Below are 23201 nucleotides of genomic sequence, written 5' to 3'. Positions count from 1 at the left end.
TGTTATGGTTAGGTCAGCTTGCAGCCTGTCACATGTTAAGGCAGGTCAGCTGGCTAACATTTTAAGAAAAAAAAAAACAAAACAAAGTTCCAGCTGTTATCTCAAAGTTAATACAGATGGGTCGCCTGTTAAGTCTGTGTTCTGCAGAGAATGATGAGATATGAATGGACTGAGCTGAAAGAAAAGGCAAATACTTTTGCCCCAAAACTAAGGTCTATAATAAATACCATCTCCCTGGTTTAAGTCTTCAGTGACATTTGCCAATTTGGGGTTGATTTTCGTTAATAGAGGGACACTTCAGACTGAAGGATATGGAATGTGGTTAGGGTTGGGGGGGGGGACCTAGATTTCTCTACCGTATCTTATATGGGTCCTTGAAATAAGTACTTAAAAATCAGAAATTGGGAGAGAGTAATTGGGAACATAGCATTGGGTTCTCCTGAACGCTTTTTCAAAATTTATCTTTCCCTTTTTGCTCTTGAGAGGCAAAAGGATATATAGTATACCAATATTGAGAGGTCAAAAAATTAGTGATGCTAGCAGCTCATTTCTTAACAGACTATAATGAGGTGATGAAGCTAGCTTACCTAGGGCACTCTGGTAGGCCTTGATGGAGTTGATAGTTGGTGATACTTTCCGAGTTTTACATGGGGAAGGGTCTGCAGGGGCAGAGCTATATGAGTGTGGAATTAGGAGTGACCCCTGTCTCCCGGATGAGGTCGTTGGCCTGCCATAGCACTTTACCTCTGGAAATCTCTTCAGTGCTGGTCCAGAGAGGTAGTGGCAACAGGGATTGAAAAAAGGGAAGCCAGACATGGGAAGAGTGAACTGAAAGGCTCATGGTATATGGAGCTTCTGCAGTGCAAGTGGTACAAATCCCAATTCTTACCCAAGCTCAAGCTTCCCACAGCATAAACAAGTTCCTTGTCCTGTATTTGTACCCATCAATGCTAAAATATATCACTGTTGTAATAAACCTCTCTGTGCGTGTCTCAGCCAGAAAGAGAGAGCAAGCCCTCGGCTCAGCCCCACTGCCAAGCAGGAAACCCTGCCACATCCCCGGCAGCAGGACTAGCAGCCAAGTCAGGGCACTGATCCCCCAGAGCACAGAGCCTCTCCTCTGCCAGGCTGGCAGCAGCCAACCTCGTTGAGGCTCTGGTTTGCAGGGCATGGACAGAACAGGTCAGTGGCCCAGGTCTTTCTGCCACCTCCTTCTGCCTCCCAGGTGATACTGATACTGGTTTATTTGGCAATGGAAAGCAAGAAAGAAAAAATGTTTAAATAAAAGCAGCAGGCAGGACAAGGCGAAAGATGTGGGCTGTCCTCCCCTATGCCTAGACAAAGCCTGTTTACATTGAGCAGGCTACAAACAACTTGAAATCGACTTGGCCTATGCGTTGCATTGGATGTAAGAGCTAATGTACATTACCAAGCCCAGAAGACGGTCTGTTCAAGTGAAGATTATTATCCAGATTTTCAAAAGTGGAAAGAGTGAAGGACTTGGTGAAGAGGGATGCCACCTTGATATCGTGTAATAAAAAATAGACAAACTTTGTAAGTCTTTACCATAATTCCCAAAGAATGATGACAACTAATGGAACACCCTCTCCTGCCTTCCTGTGTCTCCTAGGAAACCATTATAAAGAAGGGGGTCTGACCTGGTAACCATCCCAACAGCACGGAGCATGGCTTCTGCACTGTCATGTCCCCTTCAGTGGCTGGTTCAGCGATTTACAAATAGTCTTGGTTTAGTAAAGATCTCTTTAATTCTCATGGATAAGGACATATGAAAAAAATGAAACACGACTTGTCAAGAAGCAGAAATTCCGCTGGAAATATCCATGTGATTTGACCCAGGATTGCCTGGGTTTCTGTCAGAAAGGAATGGCAAATGGATAAGGCAGTAAGTTCATTCAGTCCTGATTCCTTGGCTAGCCCACAACGCTGTCACAGAGATATGTTTGCTGATATTTGTGGTGGGGAGAATGTCTTCACAATAATATAGACCTCATATATAGCAATAAATTAAGTAGAGGAAGGACAGAGGGTAGGAAAGGAAAGAGTCCAAGCAATTGGTAACTAACATAGTAAATTATGACGTCTTATCCAGTGGACAGAGAAGCAAATGGATCTTGGACTGGAGACACACAAGAAGGTACTACTTAATAGTATTTCCTCTCAGATAAGCATTTAGCTACATAGATACAGTAATTACTCAGAAAATATCAGCAAGCAAGAAGGACCCTTCTTGTGTAGAAATCTCCTTAAACAATTCTAGTGCTGAGGATCTATCCAGCCCTCTGTTGGATGACTGAAATTGTTAATGGCGGTGAGCTGAGATCTCACCTCTGGAGTTTATGTTCTATATCTCCATAGTCTTCTGTGCCCTTCAAGTATGTGAAGATGGATGCCAGAGTCTCAGGAAGTCTCTAGGCTAAGTGTCTCCTGTTCTTTCAGTTGTTCCTCCAATGACATTGTGGCAGAGCCTTCATAACCCTACTCAACCACCCTCTTCTGGGTCCACTAAATTCGTCAAGGCCTCTTTTAAAATGTGGCATCTAGGACCCATCACAGGGCCCCAGATGTGGTCAGGTACCTACATGGGATAGAAATCCCATAATGCCCCTTGCTCAAGACATTAAGCTGTCAATTAAACCAGCCTGAGATTGCAGTCACTTCTTAACAGCTAGGCCATGATATTTTCTCATCTTGAATTTCCAGTCAACCAAGTTCCTGGGTCTTCTCACAAACTTCACTAAAGTAAGCCTCTCACCTTTTATATAAGCCCTCATGTAATGTCAGCACGTCCGTGAGTTAAATGCAATTTAAGGAAATAAGTTCACTAGGCATGGAAGGTGAGCAAGAGCCCGTCTCTTTGAGAAGAAGTTTCTCCTTTTCATTGAGAGACTTCCTTTGAGACCACACAGCCCTGCTGGAGAGGAAAGGCCTAGTATTTATGGAAGCCTGGAAGTACAAGGACCCAAGGCCCCCATAACAAACATTTCCAGTGGGCTGTTCCCTTGTGAGTACTCTCAGATGGCGAGAGACCTACCATGATAAATGGAAAGAATTGGAGAGAAACGACCATATCAGCCATTTTCCAGGAACAGAACTAGAGGGGCCAAGACTCCTGGTGTATACATGTAAAATTATCCACTCAACTCAAGAATTATGAGGGCAAACTCATCAATTTTCTTAAAACTAGGATGTCTCCTTTTACCCCCTTTTATGGATCAAAATCAAAGAGATGATCCCAAATAGAGTCACTGAATATATGTTCTACTGGGAATTTGAACTCGTAATCCCTGAATTTCCACCTCTTTTCTTGTACTTTTTCTGTGGATAAAGCACAGCTGTTTTCTATTCTTCTGTTCACTGCTCTCTGTGTGGAACTGATGGGATACACCAATAAAAATGGCCCAGATAATGTTTGTATGCCTAAAGTTTTTTTTTTTTGGAAAAAGAAAATTAATTACAGTTTTAAAAATAATATATTCAAACTACTTTAAGGTTTAAAAAAAAAAAGCAGAGGATAAGAACGGGGCCCTTCCCCATACTGAAGGCGTTCTCAGATTTATAGCAGAAGTGTCAGAAACAGGATGCAATATCCATGTGACCCCCCCAACCCCCCCAAACAAAACCATTATACCCTTGATGAATTATTGACTTTAGAGTTTTATCTGTGCCATGAATAATCACAAACTCGGGAGTCTCAGGGCACAGTTCATAAACAAATAATTATATCACAATGATAATTTTTCAGGAATTGCAACATCAATCATGGCCATGTTATTATCAAGTGCATTTTCTGGTTGCCTCTATTCATCAAACCCTCCTCCTTCTCCACCCTTCTGCACCACACAAGCAAAACTCATCACCAGATTGCCTCTTATTTACACATCACTCAGAGCAGGACAGAGCAGGCACACAGAAAACGGGCCAACCCAGTGTTTATGAGAGATGAGTTTTCATTACGAAAGTTCATATTAAACGCATTGAGAAAGATGGAGGGAGGGGGAGAAAATTAATTATTTCCAACTCCCCCAAAGAAGCCGTTTTGAAAAGATCTCATTCAGAAGATAAAAACAAACAGAAGGTTTACTCCATTTCAGGCAGTACTAATAAAGAGAAAGGACTTAGTCTCAGAAAACCAAGGGAATAACAGTAACTCAATAATATCCCCACATTTTTAAAAAAAAAAAAACACAGTTTCCAGAGGTACATGAAGCCGGCGCCCTGTTCTGCAGTTCACGCCGGCAGGTAGAAGAAGTGAACGGAGGTGGGTACAGAACTTGGAAAGGGAATAAATACCATATCCAAGTCTGTATACAAAGCAATAATTGAGCTGCCCAGAATGTTCAGGTCTGACCTAAACCACTTTACAATGACGATAATGGGAGGTTAATACTTCCAAACAAAATAAGAATGCAAAAGGTACCCTCCATCAAGCTATTTTACCGAGTGGTTTAACAACCCTTAAGGTAATAGGCCACCTCCTTAGATAACACATTCATCTCATGATTCAGAAGAAAAACAAATGACCTAGCAAAGCAACAAAGAGAAAGCACTCTCTCTTAAGATAAAAGATTGCCCAACAGGGTCAAATCCGCAATGCAATGGTGCTCACGGTGAACTCCAGTGAGACTGTTTTCATTGGCCTCTGTCTCCTAATTGGCAAGCTATGCAGGCAGAGCAATACAATCTGAGATGACCAACAGGGAAGGCAGTTAAGTTCCCCAAAAGGAGGAACTAGAGCCAAGCATTTGAGCAGGTCCCGTCCCCTAATGCCACCTCTGTCTTGAGGACAGCCCTTGAGTATGCATGGCCTGAGCTGACATCAGACAGTCTTCTCCTTACCATCCAAATGTACCTAAGAAAATGGAGGGCAGGTGTCCAGCAGTGAGCCCCACCGAGTGCAGGAAAACAGGGACACTTCTGTCCTGGAGATGCTGGACTCAGCCTGACCAACCCCAAAATACCACCCCACCCCGCCCCCAGACAACTAGCAAGACTATACCAGGTTTCGAATACACTGTGCTACTTGGTCTAAAATACCGTCTTTCCTAAGAGCTGCCCTTATTTTTAAACCTTCAAGTTTCTTGAATGTACCTGGACTGTGGTGAGATACCCTGCCTTAAGGCCAATCTTAATATATAGCTCATTAAAAAGAAGGTGATGGAGTGGAAGGGATAAAGACAGAGACACAACTCCTAATCCACAGCCTAGTAAAACTTCTCAATATCTCCTTCAAAGCTCCTTTCTCCCGTTCATGCGCCATTGTCTTCACAAGCTAGACAAATCTCTCTCCTCCTCCCTTCTTCCCCCATGCACAGAACACCCCTTTGGGCAGCTGGCCTCCTTCCCTCACTCCACGTCCTTTGGGCCTGCCTCCTCTGGGCCTCTGAGAATCTGCTGCATTTTGTCTCCTTTAGGGCAAGTGCCCTCTCAGCTCCCCCTTTCTCCTCCGAGCCTATCACCTGGTGTAGCCCAATGAGGACCTCAAGTCTGCTAAGAAAATCAAAGGTCCTTTCAGGAAAACCACCCTTTCTAGAAAGCTGGGGAAGAGATGATTGTAAATTCTTAAATTTTTAAATTTTTGATCACATTAAATGATCCAAAAAGTACCCATAAGCCAATAGTTTTATCCTCCTTTCCAACCGTGAATTTTCTATTGAAGCCTCTAAGTGCCCTGAGCCAGATTTCTAAGCTCCTGGCCCCTTTCTCCCTGGCCGGGGTGGTTCCTTTCTGGTACAGGCAGGAGGGGCAGTGGAGAGGAAGTAAAGAAGCTCACATAAGCCCAAAGTTCCATAGCCTGCCCCAGGGAAATCGACAGCAGCCTATACTAGCCAGAGCCCTTCCAGCACCAGCAGCTCTGCTAGATTCACACTGATCAATCCAAAAGGCCTCAATCCAGGCTGGAATTTACCAATCTCATCAGACACCTCTGCTTTGGAGTCAGGTAGAAGAGCAAAAGACATAATCATTAAAAGGACAGTTTTCCAAAAATAAAAATGTAACTGCTGTTTCCTTAATAGCTTTTTCTAGGATTGGGACATGAGCGATTATTTTTCCTTTTGAATAAAATTAAAGGAAGTTCAGATTTGTTTGTCTAGTATTTACACCTGACTTTCCTACATGCTACACTGGATATTTACATAGCATTGCCCAACTTAGAGACATTTTGCAGACATTGATTAATCTATAAGTCTTTGAAGTAGAGAAGCATTATTATCTCCACTTTACAGATATGGAAACTAAGACATAGAGGTTAATGACTTGCCCGGAGGTCAAATATCCAGTCAATTGCAAAAATAGATGTCCAACAGAAGCTCCCCTTTCTGCTGCTAGGCTTAATTCGCGTTTGTTCTTAGCTCTTCTGCCCTATTCACACCCTAACTTCCTCCAGTGTCTTAAATATTGCCTCAAGGCCCCTCATATGCTTCTTGAAACACCATGCATTCCTTGCCTACCATCAGCATTTGCCCTCTTCCCACTCCTGCCTTTGCTTATAAATAAGAAATAATTCCTTCCTGGAGTGTTTTGTAATGGGTTTGCATCACTCAATGGTATTATTATTTTCTTAAATTTTTTTTATAATAAATATAAACCCTGTAGTTCTTCTCTGCCCTCTGAGGTCTGAAGGAACTTGGAGTTTTGCTTAATTTCTGGTACTGCCCTACAGATAATTTAGTGAGCATCTACCCAGGGTGAGGCCATGAATATAGCAATGAATAATTACCCTCTGCCCGCAAGTTTGCTTACCAATGAAAAAGTTAATCATCACAACAGTGTGACATATGACATGACAGAGAAACAGAGCCTCTGTTAGGGATTCAGCATGAGATGGCAAATAACTCAGGCCCTGAGGGCAGAGAAGCCTCCCAGGAGGAGGAGGTGATGCTTAGACTCTGTCTTGAAAGATAAGTAGGAGTTAGTCCAGGAGGGAGTGTTGGGAAGTGGGGGAGGGTGAGCAGCAAGCAAAGGAGTGATTCCTGGAAAGCGGAGACAAAATTAAGAGACGAAGTTAGGAGACAAAGTTAGGAGAGAGCTTACAAATAGTTTAATACGCTTGAGTGATGACCACCCTAGAAATTGTGCAGATATGGGTACAGGCCACTTGACAAGTTCCTGAGTTCCAGCTCAAGGTCTGTTAGCTAAGCCCTGTGTCCTAGAATAGGCTGCATCCTCCCAGCAGAGGGTTGGCCCATGTTCTCATGCAGGCATGTTCCACTCCCCAAGCCTCTTTCTGCATCTGCTAGACTGCATTTGCCTAGAGCGGTGGTGGTGGTGGGGGGGGCTTTTCTTATTCATATAAAGGACCCATGTAGCTGAGCAGCAGCCCTCTGAGGCCTCTGACCTACCCTCAGCATTATGCTAAGGAATTTGAATGACATTCTAAAAGCAATAGGAAGTTCAAAGAATTTTAATCAAAGAAGTGGCACAATTGAGCTCTTGTTTTGGAAGGGTCACTGTTGTGGAAGTTTGAAGGATAGCTTCGGTTAAAAAGAGGAAAATTGGGAGGGTTGTAGGACTATCCCATGAGCAAGGATGGGGTAGGGATGAAAGGAAAGGGATGGATTTGAGAAAGAGGTCTTGGTGATTGATTAGATACATAGAGAGATGATGGGGAGGAAGGAGGAAAAGAGAATCCCAGGCTTCTGGCTTAGCTAAGTGGGTGTCACTGACCTAACTATTAAGAATGCAGGAGAAAGGGAAAGCTTAAGAGAAGTAGGAAGAGTTGCAAGGACTTCATTTTAAATATGGTAAATTTTAAGTACCTATGGGAAATCCAGAGAGAAATGTCCAGGGAGAAGTTGGAAAAATAGTTCTAGACCTAGGGAAAGAAATCTATTTTAATGATATGGTACTGGAAACATCAGCACATAGACAGGAGAAGCCACGGGTGTAGGTGACACTGCTCAGGTAGAGGGACTAGAATGAGAAAAGGGCCAAGAATGGAATGCTAGGAAATGTCACAAGGAAGTGATCAGAGGCATAAAGTCCTTAAAGGATGTTTTATTAAGTAAAAGGCCAGAAGGAAGAAGGGAAGTTGATATCACAGAAATCAATGAAAGAAAGAGGTTCAAGAAGGCCAGAATAATCAACATTATCAACATTATTGGTTGCATAAAAGTTAGGTGTTGAGTGAAGTGTCAAATGAAGTGGCAATCAGAGATAGCATATGAAACTACTCTTTGCAGAGATTTGACAATGAAGAAAATGAAAAAGTAAAGGATTCGTTCCTGAGGAGCAGCCTTCTATTTGATTCTGATTGGTATGATCTTTCTTTGAAAAAATTACAGTCCCTAAATTACTCAAATGGATACTCAACAAGGGGGGGCTTAAAGCAAAGTCTTGTCTTTTTGAAATCAATCTTGTCACCTTCTTCCCATATATGCACCATGTTGACTTACCTCCCAGCTTGGGCCTTGGAAAGAATGCTGCAGTCATAGAAGACATTGTGCATGCAGGAAGGTCAGGCATATAAGATTCTGTGCATGTATCAAGGACTTACTGTACTCTGACATTTCTTCCCAAAGAAATTAATTGGCTTTGTTTGGCATGACCTCTCTGATAATCCACATTGGCTTTCACATTATATTCCATATTTTAAAAAAGAAATGTGCTTCCAAGAAAGAGAAAGTAATGCAGCATTTGATTGAGTTCTGATTCTGTGGAGAAAGGATGAGTATGATCTCAGCCTGGATGAGCCTGGGGTTGAGGCATGCAGAATCATTACCCAGTTAAGCCTCTATGACCAATACCATTATAACAAAGACTGTTGGTTGACTTCCCAATATCCATTATTCTCTTCCTCCTTGGTAAAAGAGCCCAAAACATTAGCTAGGTACAGTGCTGCCCAGAAAAAAATACTATATTTCCCAGCCTCCCTTGAAGATATATTATGTATGATGATGAAGTTCTAGCCAAAGAGCTATGAACACAGCATAGGGACTTCCATGAAAGCTGATAAAAAGGAGTAGGATAACTGGAAACAGCACCTTTCTGTTTCTCCTTATTTTAACTTGCAACTCAGACATAATGACTGGAGTTTAGCATCCATATTGGACCACGAAGGGGCCTTAAAGATGGAAGCCATGTGCTCGAACAGTGGGACATGAATATGGGAGGATCAAACCATGTCAGACAGGACGACATACTTCTGGACCTGTTTTATATGATATTGAATAACCTTCCATCTTGTTTAAGCCTTGTTATTTTTAGAGAGTGGGGGAATATTTATTTTGCAGCTGAATATAATTCTTAACTGATATAACTATTCTATTAGCTTCACTGTATATACTTGGAAAACTGGATGGCTTTTTATCACTAAAGCAAGTTCCCAAGTTCTTTGCTAAAGTCTGTTTTTTTTTCACCTCCATTGCTCCTTACATATTCTAGTGCAAGGATGGGAAAACACAAGGAGTCAAATGTGGGAAAAACTAGAAGCTTCAACATTAAAGGTATGGTGCAATGAGGTCCTTGGATTCTTTAGGAAACAGTTGACTTCTAGCTAACTAGAATTCTCAGGAAGATTCACAAAGAAAAGGGAAAGTGCTTCACAGTCAAAAATACAACCACTCTGGCTACACAGACAACACTAGAACATTCTATATTCCATTTGTTGTGAGGTGGTGCCTTCTGTGAATCTATTTACCTTACGATGTGTTATCTGAAATATCCCCATGCGCCAAGCACAGACATAGCTCAAAAATGAAGAAAAGATCAAAAGGCCCCTTGAGTGAACAACTCAGAGAATAAATCAGGAAATGCCTCAAGTAAAATTTTACTACCGGATTACAGTGAGAAGGTTTATGGGCACAGTAATGCCTGGCAATGGATGGAATTGGGAAATTCTTACTGGAAGATGAACCAGGACTTAGAATCCAAACTAATGCTGCTAAAAGCCACCAATTATCTAGAGTCATGACACACGCCCAAGCTGGAGGCTTTTAACATTGCCAAGTATCTACATTTAATGTGGGCAACTGAAGATTCTAAGGACAACTCCAAAGAAAACAAACATCAGGTCATCAAAAGCAGAAAATCACAGCTACCATGTACTGTATGCCAGGCACTGTGGTAAGCACTTTACATTATTCTCTCATTGGGGCATTCTCATGACAAATGCTATTGTTACATCTAACCTACAAATAGAGAACTGATAATCAGAGAAATTAGGTGACCTGTTCAAGGTCTCATAACTAAGAAGTGGTGGAATCAGGATAATAATCCAGGTCTCTCTAACTGCAAATCCTGATTTATTAACCACTATGATAGGGGTTTTTTTCTCTTTGGTATATAAGGAGGTCTTGGAGAAGGAAATTACTCCTGAAAGAGTCATCACTTTTTTTTCTTTTAAATAATTTGCATAACAGATAGATTGATTTTTAGGCAAAAAAAAAATTTAGTGAAGATAAGAGGGTTGCTTCATAATGAAAAAAATGCCTGAGTCACCAGAAATGTAATCATTTTATATTTGTATACCTATATAACATAGCCCAAAACTTTATAAAACCAAAAATTTCAAACTCAAATCCACAATTATGTTGGGAAAGTTAAACATATCTCTCTCTCTCAAACTGATAGAACAGGTGAAAAGACAGATAAAGCAGTAAGGATATAAATGATTTGAACAAAATTATTAATAAACTTGACAACTTGACCAATTGTGCATATATAACAAGGTACTCAATAATTGACAAATATATATTACTTTCAAGTACATATAGAACATTTATAAAACCAACCATGTAATCGGCTTTGGCAAATCGCAATGAATTTCTAAGGATTTGAAATGTTCAGGTTCAATATGTTATCCAACCACAATGCAATTAAGCTAGAAATCAATAACAAAAATATAACTGGAATAGCACCATATGTTTCAAAATTAAGAAACAAACTTATAAATAAAGAAGGAATCATAATGGAAATTAGAAAGTAAATGAACAATAATGAAAATATTACATCTCAAAACTTATAGGACTCAGCTAAAGCATTACTTAAAGAGAAGTAATATAACCCTATAAACATATATTAGGAAGGAATGATGGCTGAAAATTAAGTTAAGCATCCATCTTAAGAAAAGTAAGAATGATCAAATTAACCCAAGGAAAATAGAAGGGCACGGTAATAAAATAAAAAATTAACAAAAAACACTTCAAATTAAAAAGAAAGCATCAGGTTATCATGGCAGAAGAAGGTACACCAACCTTCCCACTGAGAACAAGTACAGGTATTGAAAATATAAAATGTGTCCACAACATCTTCATTCTACGACAATGACTAATCATAAGACTGAGATCCAAGAAAAGAAGGAAACACAAAAATGTGAGCCTTGCAATTGGAACTTCTTTTCACTTCAAGATACCTGACAATTCTGAAAAAGGCAGGTGAGAGAATGGATGAGATATCAAATGGTGCTTTTGGCGTAATCATTGACTAAGGGTTGAATTGTATTTCAGGGCTCAACACAGACTGAGGCTTTGGAGTAGAATCCCAAATTAATTCAGTAATAACTTGCCAAACACCCTAACAGGAAGGGAAAACCTGACTCAGATAATTCATCATAGTTCTTGAAGCCTAGCTTCAAATCATCACAATTGGAACACTGTAAAACATCTTACATCCCTAACCTAGCGATTACTCAAAAGTAAACATAAACATCCCTGGAGAAAATACTATCAACTAAAGCCTCAAATTATCTCAATTTTTAAAATGTTTTTTAATGGTAAATATAACATATATATAAAGAAAAGAAAGAAAAAGCAATGATTTTCAAAGTACACTTCAACAAGTAGTTACAGAACAGATTTCAGAGTTTGTTATGGGTTACCACACCACTATTTCAGATTTTTTTCCTTCCGGCTGCTCCAGAAAACTGGAGGCTAGGAGAATCTTTTTTTCCTTTTTGTGAAAAATAACATATATACAAAAAAGCAATAAATTTCAAAGCATGGTACAACAATTAGTCGTAGAACAGATTTCAGAGTTTGGCATGGGTTACAACTCCACAATTTTAGGTTTTTAATTCCAGCTTCTCTGAGATACCGAAGACAAAAGAAATATCAATATAATGATTCTGCAATCATACTCATTTGTTAAGCCTACCTTCTCTGTATAACTCCACCATCTTCTCTGATCTTTCTCCCACTCTTTAGGGCTATTTGGGCTATGCCCATTCTAGCTTTTTCACGGTGGAAGGGGCTGTCGATAATATGGGATGGGGGATAGAACTATTTTATGTTCCAGAGAGGCTGGGCCCTCTGCATTTCAGAACTTATCAGGTCCCGGGACCCTTCTGGAGTTGTAGATTTCTGGAAAGTTACCCTAGTGCATGGAACCTTTGTAAAATCTTATATAATGCCCTAAGTGTTCTTTAGGATTGGTGGGAATGGTTTTGGCTGGGGTTTGACAAGTTATGGTAGCAATAGCTAACTAAAGTTTTTTTAAAAGTGACCTCTAGATTAGCCTCTCAACTCTGTTTAACTCTCTCAGCCACTGACACCTTATTTGTTACACTTCTTTTCCCCCTTTTGGTCAAGATGGTATTGTTGATCCCACAGTGCCAGGTCTGGATTCATCCCTGGGAGTCATCTCCCACACCACCAGGGAGACTTTCACCCCTGGATGTCATGTCCCATGCAGGGGGGAGGGCAACGATTTCACTTGCAGAGTTGGGCTTAGAGAGAGATTGAGGACAATCTGAGCAACAAAAGAGGTCCTCAGGAAGTAACTCAGGCATACCTATAGGTAGGCTGAACTTCTCTGTTATATACTTAAGCTTCTCAAGAGTAAGCCTCAAGATCAAGGGCTTGGCCTATTGATTTGAGTGTCCCAATGTTTGACACAGCATCTGGGGTTTCCCTGGCAGTATAGTTTAATAGTTCCATATTTTTTCTCCCATTCCTTCAAGGGACTTTGCCAATACTTTTTGATTATTTGCTTAATATATTCTGGGAATATCCAGGCATAACATTAAACTGTACAGAATTAAAGGCCCTCATTCTTATTCTGGACTCCCTGTGCTTGGATTGATTAAATGATCTATCCAGACAGTTTGAGTTAGATTATGTGCTACAGAAAATTTAGGTTCTGGATCAAATAACCTATCTTCCTTTGGTCTCAAAGAGTAGATGAGGTTCTAAAATATAGACAATGTCTTCCTTACCCCTGTATTCTGAATTACTGTAATCCCGACCTGATCAGCTACATTCTTATCGCCAAATGCAGGTTTTACATATATAAAAATGCCTCAAATCCAGAAACAGCAATTACCACTCCAAACTAAATGTGACTGCTATAAGAGCTTACAATCTAGACCCCTGTTTTCTTGTAAGCATTTTCTAAATGAGATGATACAATAATTGCTGTTTTGTTTCTGGCTTATTTTGCCTCACCAAATGTCCCACAGTTTCATTCACAATGTTGCATGCCTCATAACATCATTCCTTTTTTTTCATGGGTAGGCACTGGGAATCGAACCCGGGTCTCCAGCATGGCAGGCAAGAACTCTGCCTGCTGAGCCACCGTGGCCTGCCCCATCATCCCTCTTTCAGCAGCCCAATGTTCAAGCATATGTACTTCTCAGTTGGTGCATCCTTCAGTCACTTGCATTCATTAGGCATCATGTATAATGCCCAAAGTCCATCAACACTCTGATAACTTTAGATAATGTCATTGTTCCCCCCAAAAAAGATAGCTAATAAACGTACCCACACCATGTCCCCTTCAAAAAAAAAAGATACTAAGACCAACAGCTAACATACCAATGAAAATAGAAAACAAGAGAATATCTTCAAAGTTCAAAAAGAATCTACCAACCCACAATTCTATATCTGGCAAAAAATGGAGATGACATACAGATATATCCAGATGAACCAAACAAAACTTATCACCAGCACGATTATGCTAAAGAAAATGCTAAAATATTTTCTCCAAGAAGAAAATTGAGCCTAGATGGAAACTAAGAAATGCAAAAAAATAAAATTCAAAGCAAGGCAAAATGCAAATAATGTTGGGTAGGTCCAAAATAAAAAATGACTCTGTGTAACAGTAATAACCGTACCTTGTGGAGTTTCAAATATAGGGAGGATGAGAGTACACTAGTATGTACCGTAAGTCAGAAGAGAAATAAATGAAGTTAAAGTGTTCCAAGGTCCTAGCAATGGCAGGCAATGAAATGTAAGAAGAATTCATGTTCTAAAAGTATGTCTCAATTTGTAGAACCACTGTGATCCTTAAAAAAAAGTGAAGATCTAGCAAATTTGTTTTTGTTATTAAATATTATTATAAAATTTAAGCTAGGAGCCCTGAAGAAGTCAACCACAATCGAAATTAGAGAGAAAGGGGAGCAAAAAACATATTTAAATTAACTACTTGGAAAAAATAAGCATATTCAAAATGAATCAGCATGACAGAATACCACATAGTGAACTAAGAGTCAGGAAACAGAGCCAATAATAATAGCTCTCTTCATCTGTGACCTGATAGAGGTCACCTTTCTCTCTGGAGCCCAGTCGCTTAACTCTAGAGTGAGGGATGTTTGGACAACACATAGAGAAGTTCTCTAACCTCAGCCTAGCAGGCCAGCTACCTTCATCGACTCACACCATTCTTGATGGCCAACCCCCAGGCATGCTGCATTCCTGCAACTGCTGGGTGATACTGACTGTGAATAACAGAGTGCGTAAATATTAAAATGTGAGGATGCAAAGAAAATCATTGGTTCTTTGAAAATTAGGATGAACGATATTTTGTAAAGAAGATTCCTCAAAGGAGAGTCACTTTAAAAAACTGATGTTAATGACTATGAAACACTGAGAGGGAAAAACTTAAATAAAAAAAAGATGTAGATGGATTCTGCTCTCAGACAGTGTCAGAGTCATCTTTACATTGGCACCTCTCTTCAAGTAAAATTTGTACAACTAAGACAATGCATTTTGCGTATCATTTAGGCAAGAAATATGATGAAAGACTCTAATTGGTAAACTCATACTCAAAAAAAAAAAAAGCCTTGAACCCAAATAAAAATGTGAATGAACACAATTAGGTTCTTAATTTAGTATGAAATGCTGTAGATACTTATGCATTAAGTGTTTTATGGTTTGTTTTTAAAATAAATTCCATGCTTCAACCAACTTTTTCATTAATCTTTTAGTACTGACCTCGTCAGATAAGGCTTCTTCTGTAATTCCATAAGTGAGACTTTGTTTATATGAATTAAACAGAGTGGGTCCTAAAAGTCAATCAGCTTCTAAAAAATCCTCTTCTTATCACTCTAAAATGACTAAAATTGATTCTTCAACCCTTGCTTCTTGTGCTTCTTGTCACATTTTCTGGCATTTCAAAAGAACAGGTTGATCTGGGACAAACAAGACCACCCAGGAACAAGAATTTGAAATGCTTGAGCAAATGAACTAGAGAGCATGTTAGCTTTTGGGTCCTCTCCAAAATTCCATGTCCCATGCTAGCCCCATCGTTTCACGCAGTATCCTTCTGCTTCCACTGAGAGTCTCAGCAGCTTCAGATTGGACAGGAGATTTAATGGAACAACATTACACTTCAAAGCAGGAGGCGTAGGTCCTCAATGTTAAAATGACCTTTGCAAGTCTCCTTACCCATGCCTCAGTTTCCCAATGCTGCACTTTTTGTTTTGAAACAGGAATGAGATAGAGTCAAATGAGAGCCCCCTAAAAGTTTGTCATACATTTTCTCCAGAGGTATTTTAATTTTTATCTGGTTTTAACATATTTTAATACAGATGAATTAACCAAATTCTTAACTATGTCTGACATAGAAAGAAATAGAGAGGGATACGAGATGGAAATAGCATCAGAATTATCTCAGAGAAGGCTAACTCACTCTTGTCAATGTCTAAGTGTGATCAGACACTAAAGTATTGACTTATACTAACTGAAATGTACAGAAGATCTGAGGAAAGCATCAGAATGGCGATATATTAATTTAAAGTGAGAAATAGAATTGTCATACAGACTGGAATTATTCAGGTTGGCATAACAATCTCCTTTTTTCCCTATAGTCAAGGAAAACCAAATGATGATCAGAAGCCACTTATTACCATGAGAATTCACTGTGAAAGGCTCAGGCATATTTAAAATCTATATATTGTCTGCATTCTCTCTCTACATGAGCAGACCTCCATTGGAATCCTAAAACTGCCCCAAAGACATGGAATCAGAAAAGCGGGAATCAGATGAAATTCATGTTTTAACATCAGCTTCACAATAGGGACATTCTTGCATTTGGGACCGAAATTTCTAGATGTCTAATGGTGAATTCTCCCACTCCCAGGGACACAGCTGGTATTGGGATTAAAAAAAAAAAAGGAATCCTTATTGATTCTCCTTTTGCTATGCTTCCCATACCTGACCAATCCCTCTGCTTTGAACACATTATTTCTTTAAATATATTAATAATTTACACCTGTATAGACGGTCACAGTTTTGCAAACATGAACATCAAGCTCTCTCTTCTGGAGACTCTTGCATCTCTGCTACTCCCCATTCTCCACTGATCTTCCAGTGTAACTCATAGTGTATGCTACCTTCCCTCACTTCTAAGTTCTAAGAAAAGTACTATAGTCTCTAAGAACCAGCCACACTTGACATTTTCTTGGGGTGAGGAGAGGGGTACACAAAACCAACTGAAACACAGGTTAAAAAATGATTTCTAGTTTTACTTTGATGTTCCTAAATCTCTACTGATTGTATCAGTTTCCTGCCAGATAAATTTTTAGATATTTTGAATTTCTAAATATTTAGATATATTGACACAAAAAAACTTCCTGAAGTTTATCACACAAACATCATCTTCTCATTCATCAGAATTCACTGCTTTGCAAGCACGTTTTGCTCCCCAACATTTTTAAATAGGCGAAATTCAATGTTTACAGATTAAAATACATTTTAATCACTTAGACTTCTATGTCTTCAGGTACATATACAACCTTACCATAATCCAGGTGTCTTGTTATCCCCTCATGTTCTTCAACTTCTTAAAATAAAATTCCATCCAAAGGAAAATAACAGTGAGTCATGTAGAATTATTGAAAAATTACCTGGGCCATGGTGAGTTGCAGATAGAAAGTCCTGACTGAATTCCTGTCCCCTGATACCTAATAGAATGAGAGAAAAAAATTAGTAAAAGACCAGACAAAACATTTACCACAGTACCCAAATAGTAAAAGGGTCATAATCAAACTTAACAAGCTTCTAAATAGGGCATTTGGATCAAAAAGGAGAGTTCAGTATGACTTCATTCCTAAACAATCCCTCATCCTCTCCCCCAAGGAATCTATACTGCTGATTTTACAAAATACTGATGATCCTCACTAACATCCCCAAATGTGGAGGTATCATGACATTTTCCTCTTCTGACAGAAATTTCCAGGAGAAATGTGCAAAACTGAATGGCAGAAAAAGTGAATGGCAGTTCAGACTCACACCAAAGTGAGGGCTCCAGGACAACGTATGCTACAGAGAAGATGTTATACATACCAAAAAATGTGTGGTAAACCTGGTAGAGAACATATAAAATCTCAAAAGAAGGGCCAGATTGTCTAACAAACACAGCGTAACCCTCAGATGAGCTGTCTCTCTTTACTCCCCAACCTAAACTAGAAACTCTATCAGTTTCTCACATTACAGAAAAGTAGAAACTCTGGCATCATATTGTAACTTAGAGGAAAAACAAACTAGTTTGAGAATTGAGAGAAGAGGTTAAAAAGTCATCCAAATTTGGGGAAGACAGAGCTCCCCAAGCATGCTAAAAGATGTAAAACAAACAAGCAAAATTAAACCAGCTTGGAAACTATACCCAAACTACAGCAAAAATAAATCAAAACTACGTGCAGTATACCATTGAGCAACATAAATAAGAACACTATTTTTTAAGCAAGAGCTCAAAGACAAAATGATAAGTAAACAGATTGTGATGAAGAGATTATAGCCCAAAGAAGACTAATGGAAAACCAAAGCAACATTATTATAAAACTAATACAAAAATTAGATTCAGGAAGGAACAGATTAGATACTGGTGAAAATTCATTAGTGAGATAAAAAGTAACTAAAGATAAATATAGTAAAAGACAAAGGTGAAGAAATTTATGAGAAGTGTGCCAGTTTGAAAGTATTATGTACCCCAGAAAAGCCATGCTTTAATCCTAACAGACTCTAGTGGAGGCAGCTGTTGCTTTTAATCCTGATTCAACATTGTAGGGAAAGTTCTGATTAGATTATCTCCTGGAGGTGTGACATACCCAGCTATGGGTGTGACCTTTTGATTAGATGCAAATGTGACCCCACCCATTCCAGGTGGGTCTTGATTAGCTTACTAGGATCGTTAAAAGAGGGAACATTTTGGAGAGAGTCAGAAACAACAGAGGCTTCAGAGCCAACAAAGAGCAGATGTAGATGCTTGGAGAACAGAGACACAGATATCTGGAGATGCTTAGAGCTCAGCAGACATCACCATGAGATATTAAGCAAGCCAGAACCTGGAGAGAGCCAAGGGAAGCCAAGAGATGAAAACCAGCCCTGGAGAAGTAAAGTGAGAAATCCTCACAGTAACAGAGGCTGAAAGCAATGGAGCCCAGGAACAAGAGACCAGCAGATTCCAGCCACGTGACTGACAGAGGTGTTCCTGACCCATCGGCCCTCATTGAATTAAGGTATCTTTCCCTGGATGCCTTACTTTGGAAATTTTTATAGGCTTAGAACTGTAAACATAACTTATTAAATTTCCCTTTTCAGAAGCCGTTCCAGTTCTGGTATATGGCATTCTGGCAGCTTGCAAACTAACACAAGAAGCTAATAGATATGGAAGATATAAAAAGATAATTCAACATAAAGATTACCAGGACTCCTGAAGTATATTCAGCTCCACCCTCAAAAAAGTTGATGTGTTCAAAGATATAAGAGCATGCTCCTAAAATGAACACTAAAGCTTCAAATCATATTCTTAGAATATATGATGCAGAAAGTACAAAATTGAGACAAATTCTAGTTAAAGTATTAAACTTCAAGGATTAAAAAAAATAATTCTTCAGCATCTGGGCAGCAAAATCAAAGTTTAAACCATCAAAAAAAAAAAAGGAGTGGAAAAAATCAGGTTAACTGCAAACTTCAATGCCAGTAGATATTGGAACAATGTCTACAGTGCTCAAATGGGAAGGAGTTGTAATTCAGAGCTATCCAGCCAAGACCTGACCTGTGTATGATAGGCAGGCATCCTGAAGCATGGAGAATCTCAAGGAATAAAAGAGTAGCTTCTTGAAAAAAGTTTATGATTGTGAAATCCAAGCAAATAAGAGGTATATTAAAATAACTAATCCAAGTAAAGAAGTCATATTAAGAAGATCAAATGGTGAACATCTAATCCATTTTAAAAGAAATTCAGTACAAGTAGAGAAATTATGAGTAGAGAAGAGAATGTGAATGCTGTAAACCAGTACAATAAAGAAACAATAATATAACTAATCAAAGTTGTGAGTTGTAAGAGAAGAGATGAAAGAGAGAAGGGCAAGGAAGCTAATGCCCTCATCTTTCAAAGTCAAAAGATACTGTCTATAACTCTGCACAGCTGAAGATTTGTCTTAATCATTTTTAAGCCTTAGACAGATCTTTCAGTTCTACTTTTTCTTCCATTAAGCTAATTAACTTGAACTAAGTACTTAATTAAAACACACAATTCCATTTTTTCGGAAGTTTTTCTTTAACTTCCTATGGAAAATTTCAAACAATTCCAGAAGTAACCCCCCATATACCCATCACCTATTTTCGAACAATTACAAACCTTTTAGCTGTCTTGTTTCACCTATTCCCCTATATACACACATGCACACCAGCTTTTCTCAATAAAAGTATTTTTAGGTAGCTGGCTAAGCCAACCACATATAGCCATTTTTGTATATACACACCCGTATATCTCTCTATATAAGCACACATATATATCCACCCACCCACACACATATATATCTAGCCAGCTACACACATATCTGCATATATATTTACAAAGACATTATATAGTTTACCTACTCTTAAGAAAGGTAACATCTGGATGGTAGGATTTGGGGTGATTTAAATTTTAGCCTTATATTTTCTACCTTGTTCAATTCTTTATAATGAGACTATAATATTTTAATATTTAAAATATATAAATAGCATTTCCCCCTTCTGACCCTCTACCTCTCAAAAATGGGCCAAAATATTGAAAGTGAGTGAGTGATGAAAATATGATTTTCTTGTCATTTTTTTAGTAAAAAAAAAAAAATGACATTACTTGAGAGATCAATGAGGAGATGCATTATGAACTTAAAAGACTCGCAGTAGACATTATCATTTTCTCCACTGATCTTTTTGTTTTCACTACAGATCCTCAGGGAAATTATACTCATCCCTGTTTTCAGCTGCATGCAAGGTAAAAGCTTTAGTTATATTAGCTTATTTAAGCTTCTTCATGGTAACCCTCTAAAGTTCATTTGCTTAGTATTCTTACTTTCTTGATGAAGAGCTGAGGCAGAAAGAAATGAAGTCAAGTGCCCAAGGTCAACCACTAGCATATGTTGGAGATGGGCTTCAAAATCTGGCTGGGGAGAGTGATTCCAGAACCATCTCCCACCCCAACTCCAGGGAATTTTCATGAGTCCAGATTCTCTGTGGTCCCCATTATAATGCAGAGTTTGCTTCTCTTTGTTGGAAGAAGGAAGGCTTGCTTCTCTCTGTGATGGGCTCATCTGGAAGGCCTGGTCCTACGGAGTAATTCTTTCATAAGCTACCAAAAAGTTATTTTCTCCCAAGATGGCATTCCTTTCAGGGTGAGCTCAGTAGCCTGGGCATTCTCTAGTCACATGTTATGTTCTTTAAGGAGTAGACAAATTTTTCGTTGTATTGAAAAAATTCAATAAATGTGATAGCCTGTTGGCCCTAAATTATAGCTACAAAAATGATACTAGCATTCCTTTATTACTTTTTAGGCTCATAATCTAATATTTAAAACCCAAAATTCCTTTTATAAAATCATTGTGCCTTATAGGATGAATGCTCAAGGCTCCCATTTTCTAAAAATCCATGGTATCACTGTCCCTGTTTTAGAAATAAATTGTTGAGGTCCTGAGATTAAGTGATTTGCCCAAGACTGAGAAAAGCAGAAAAAAACAAGAAAGGACATGAGAAGATTAATAGTCTTTAGGTTTATCATCAAGCAAAAAAAATCATGTTTATGCCGTAGGAATAAAATTCTTCCTAGGACTGGGTCCAACATCCCTCACCTAGAAAGCCAGGGGCCGCAGAGCAAAGACCTGATGAGTCCATGCTTTGGGGTCAGACTTGGACCTCAATCCCAGCTGTGCGACATTCCAGATGATTACCTAACCTCTCAAAGCCTCAGTTTCCCCTTCTATATACTGGGGAAAGCAAAGGTATTAGCTCACCTGGTTGTTTTAAGTAGTGAGCATGATAAGATATGTAATGCATTTCCCAATTACTTGGTGCATAATAAGTTCTCAATAAAGGTTAACCAAAGTTTATGTCAAAGTAACAAAACGTTTAGTACCTTCTGCAACCCCCATTTTCTGCCACAGTCGTGACCTGTTCATTGAACCCTTTATATATGTGATGTGCTGGGCTGCTGCCATGTGTACATCAATCCACTTAGATGATGATATCCACAAATTCAAGGGGATGGAAGGCACACCACCTTCACCCCATTTTTATTTGAGTTTTGTCAGAGCACCCTTTCAAAGCTGGCAGAACTGAGTTCCCCATATCACACTAGCTCCATGGAGGTTCTCTGGGAGACAAAGACAATGCTATTTAAGAGGGTCTTTTTCTGCACTGATGAAGGGAACCCAGGAAAAGTTAAAAACATAAGAGACCTAAATAACCTGGAGGTCTCCAAGTCATTGCTTCTTAGAGCACAGACTCCCAACCGGTGCCCCGTGACTAGGTCACACAATGCCTAGACATTCATTCTGCAGCCTTTGGGACTGATGTCCTCCACGAAAAACATCAGTGTCTCCCCAGGGCAGTGTAAATATTTCCGTCACCTATGACTACCTTGATGGGTAAAAGATTCGGAAGCAGTGTCTTAGAGTTCAGTTCCACTTGTCCAAAGACAGTTTAAGAACTTATAGACTATGATTTAGAATCCCAGTTGCTAACTCATCAACTAAATCTCCTTCACTATAAATGTCTCAGTTATGGAGTATTTGCCTCTCCCACTTCATATATCAAAGAAAGCATTGGCTTTCTGTTTGTTTCCAAGATGGTGTAAAAGGAGGCTCTAGGATTCAGTTTTTCCTCCAGGGTAGCTAGAGACTTTCTGAAACAACTCCCTGGGGGCAGGGGGGTGGGTCTGGAGACAGAAGAATTTCTGTTCACCATCCAGGAAGAGCAGAAAGAAGACACTGATAAATAAGATAAAGATATGTGAGCAGATGTGTCCACACTTGCAGATACTAGTGCCCAACCCCCACTGGCCTGCAGGATGCCTCAGGATCCAGTTCCCTGCTGGAAACAGAAGCCCTCTCTCCCAGGAGCAGGGGTGGGGGTGGGGGTGGGGGGGACACGACCGAACACTGAGTACTGGGTACCATCTCTGGGCACAGGTAAACTAACAACCTGCTCAGGGCGGAAAACAGCCAGCAAACTCTGTTTCAACCCCACTCCCAGCTGGGAAGGAAGCAGGGTAAACTGAGAGACACAGTAACCATTCAGGGCAATGGGCATGAGTTTGCTGCAGGACAACAACTCTTCTCTGAGTAAAAGCTGGGGTGGGGGAGGGAGAGGCGGAGGTTCAAGTCCCAGAACTGCCTGCAGCTTTTGATTAGCGAATTCAGAGTGCTAAATTCCAGCTCCCAGAACAGCTATAGAGACAAACTCTCCAGGACAGAAAGCAGCTGGCAGCCTCTGATTTAACCCCACCCCCCCTTAATATTGAAATAGTAATTCAATAGTTAATATAGAATGTTAATGGTTTTAACTCCCTAATCAAAAGACACAGAGTAGGAGAATGGATAAGAAATATGATCCATCAATATGCTGTCAACTAGAGACTCACCTTAAACCCAAGAACAGAAATAGATTGGAAGTGAAAGTCTGGAAAAAGATATTCCATATAAACAGTAACGAGGGAAAAGCTGGGATAGCTACACCATTATTGGACAAAATAAACATTAAGTG

General features: G+C 39.5%; 1 protein-coding gene and 1 long non-coding RNA gene across 8 annotated transcripts in view; one reads left to right on the top strand and one right to left on the bottom strand.

Annotated features, from left to right (window-relative positions):
- LOC143655668 (uncharacterized) overlaps positions 1–1606 on the bottom strand; it is a 156226-nt gene extending 154620 nt beyond the window's left edge. The window contains exon 1 of the long non-coding RNA XR_013162218.1: positions 1430–1606. This is a non-coding gene — a long non-coding RNA (uncharacterized LOC143655668). The remainder of the gene's footprint in view (positions 1–1429) is intronic.
- NPAS3 (neuronal PAS domain protein 3) overlaps positions 1–23201 on the top strand; it is a 927883-nt gene that overhangs the window by 873159 nt on the left and 31523 nt on the right. The window lies entirely within an intron of this gene.

This window comes from Tamandua tetradactyla, chromosome 14, assembly GCF_023851605.1.
Source record: "Tamandua tetradactyla isolate mTamTet1 chromosome 14, mTamTet1.pri, whole genome shotgun sequence".
NCBI classification, from domain to species: domain Eukaryota; kingdom Metazoa; phylum Chordata; class Mammalia; order Pilosa; family Myrmecophagidae; genus Tamandua; species Tamandua tetradactyla.
Note: the sequence above shows the minus strand (reverse complement) of the source record. Positions and strands in the feature narration are given on the sequence as shown.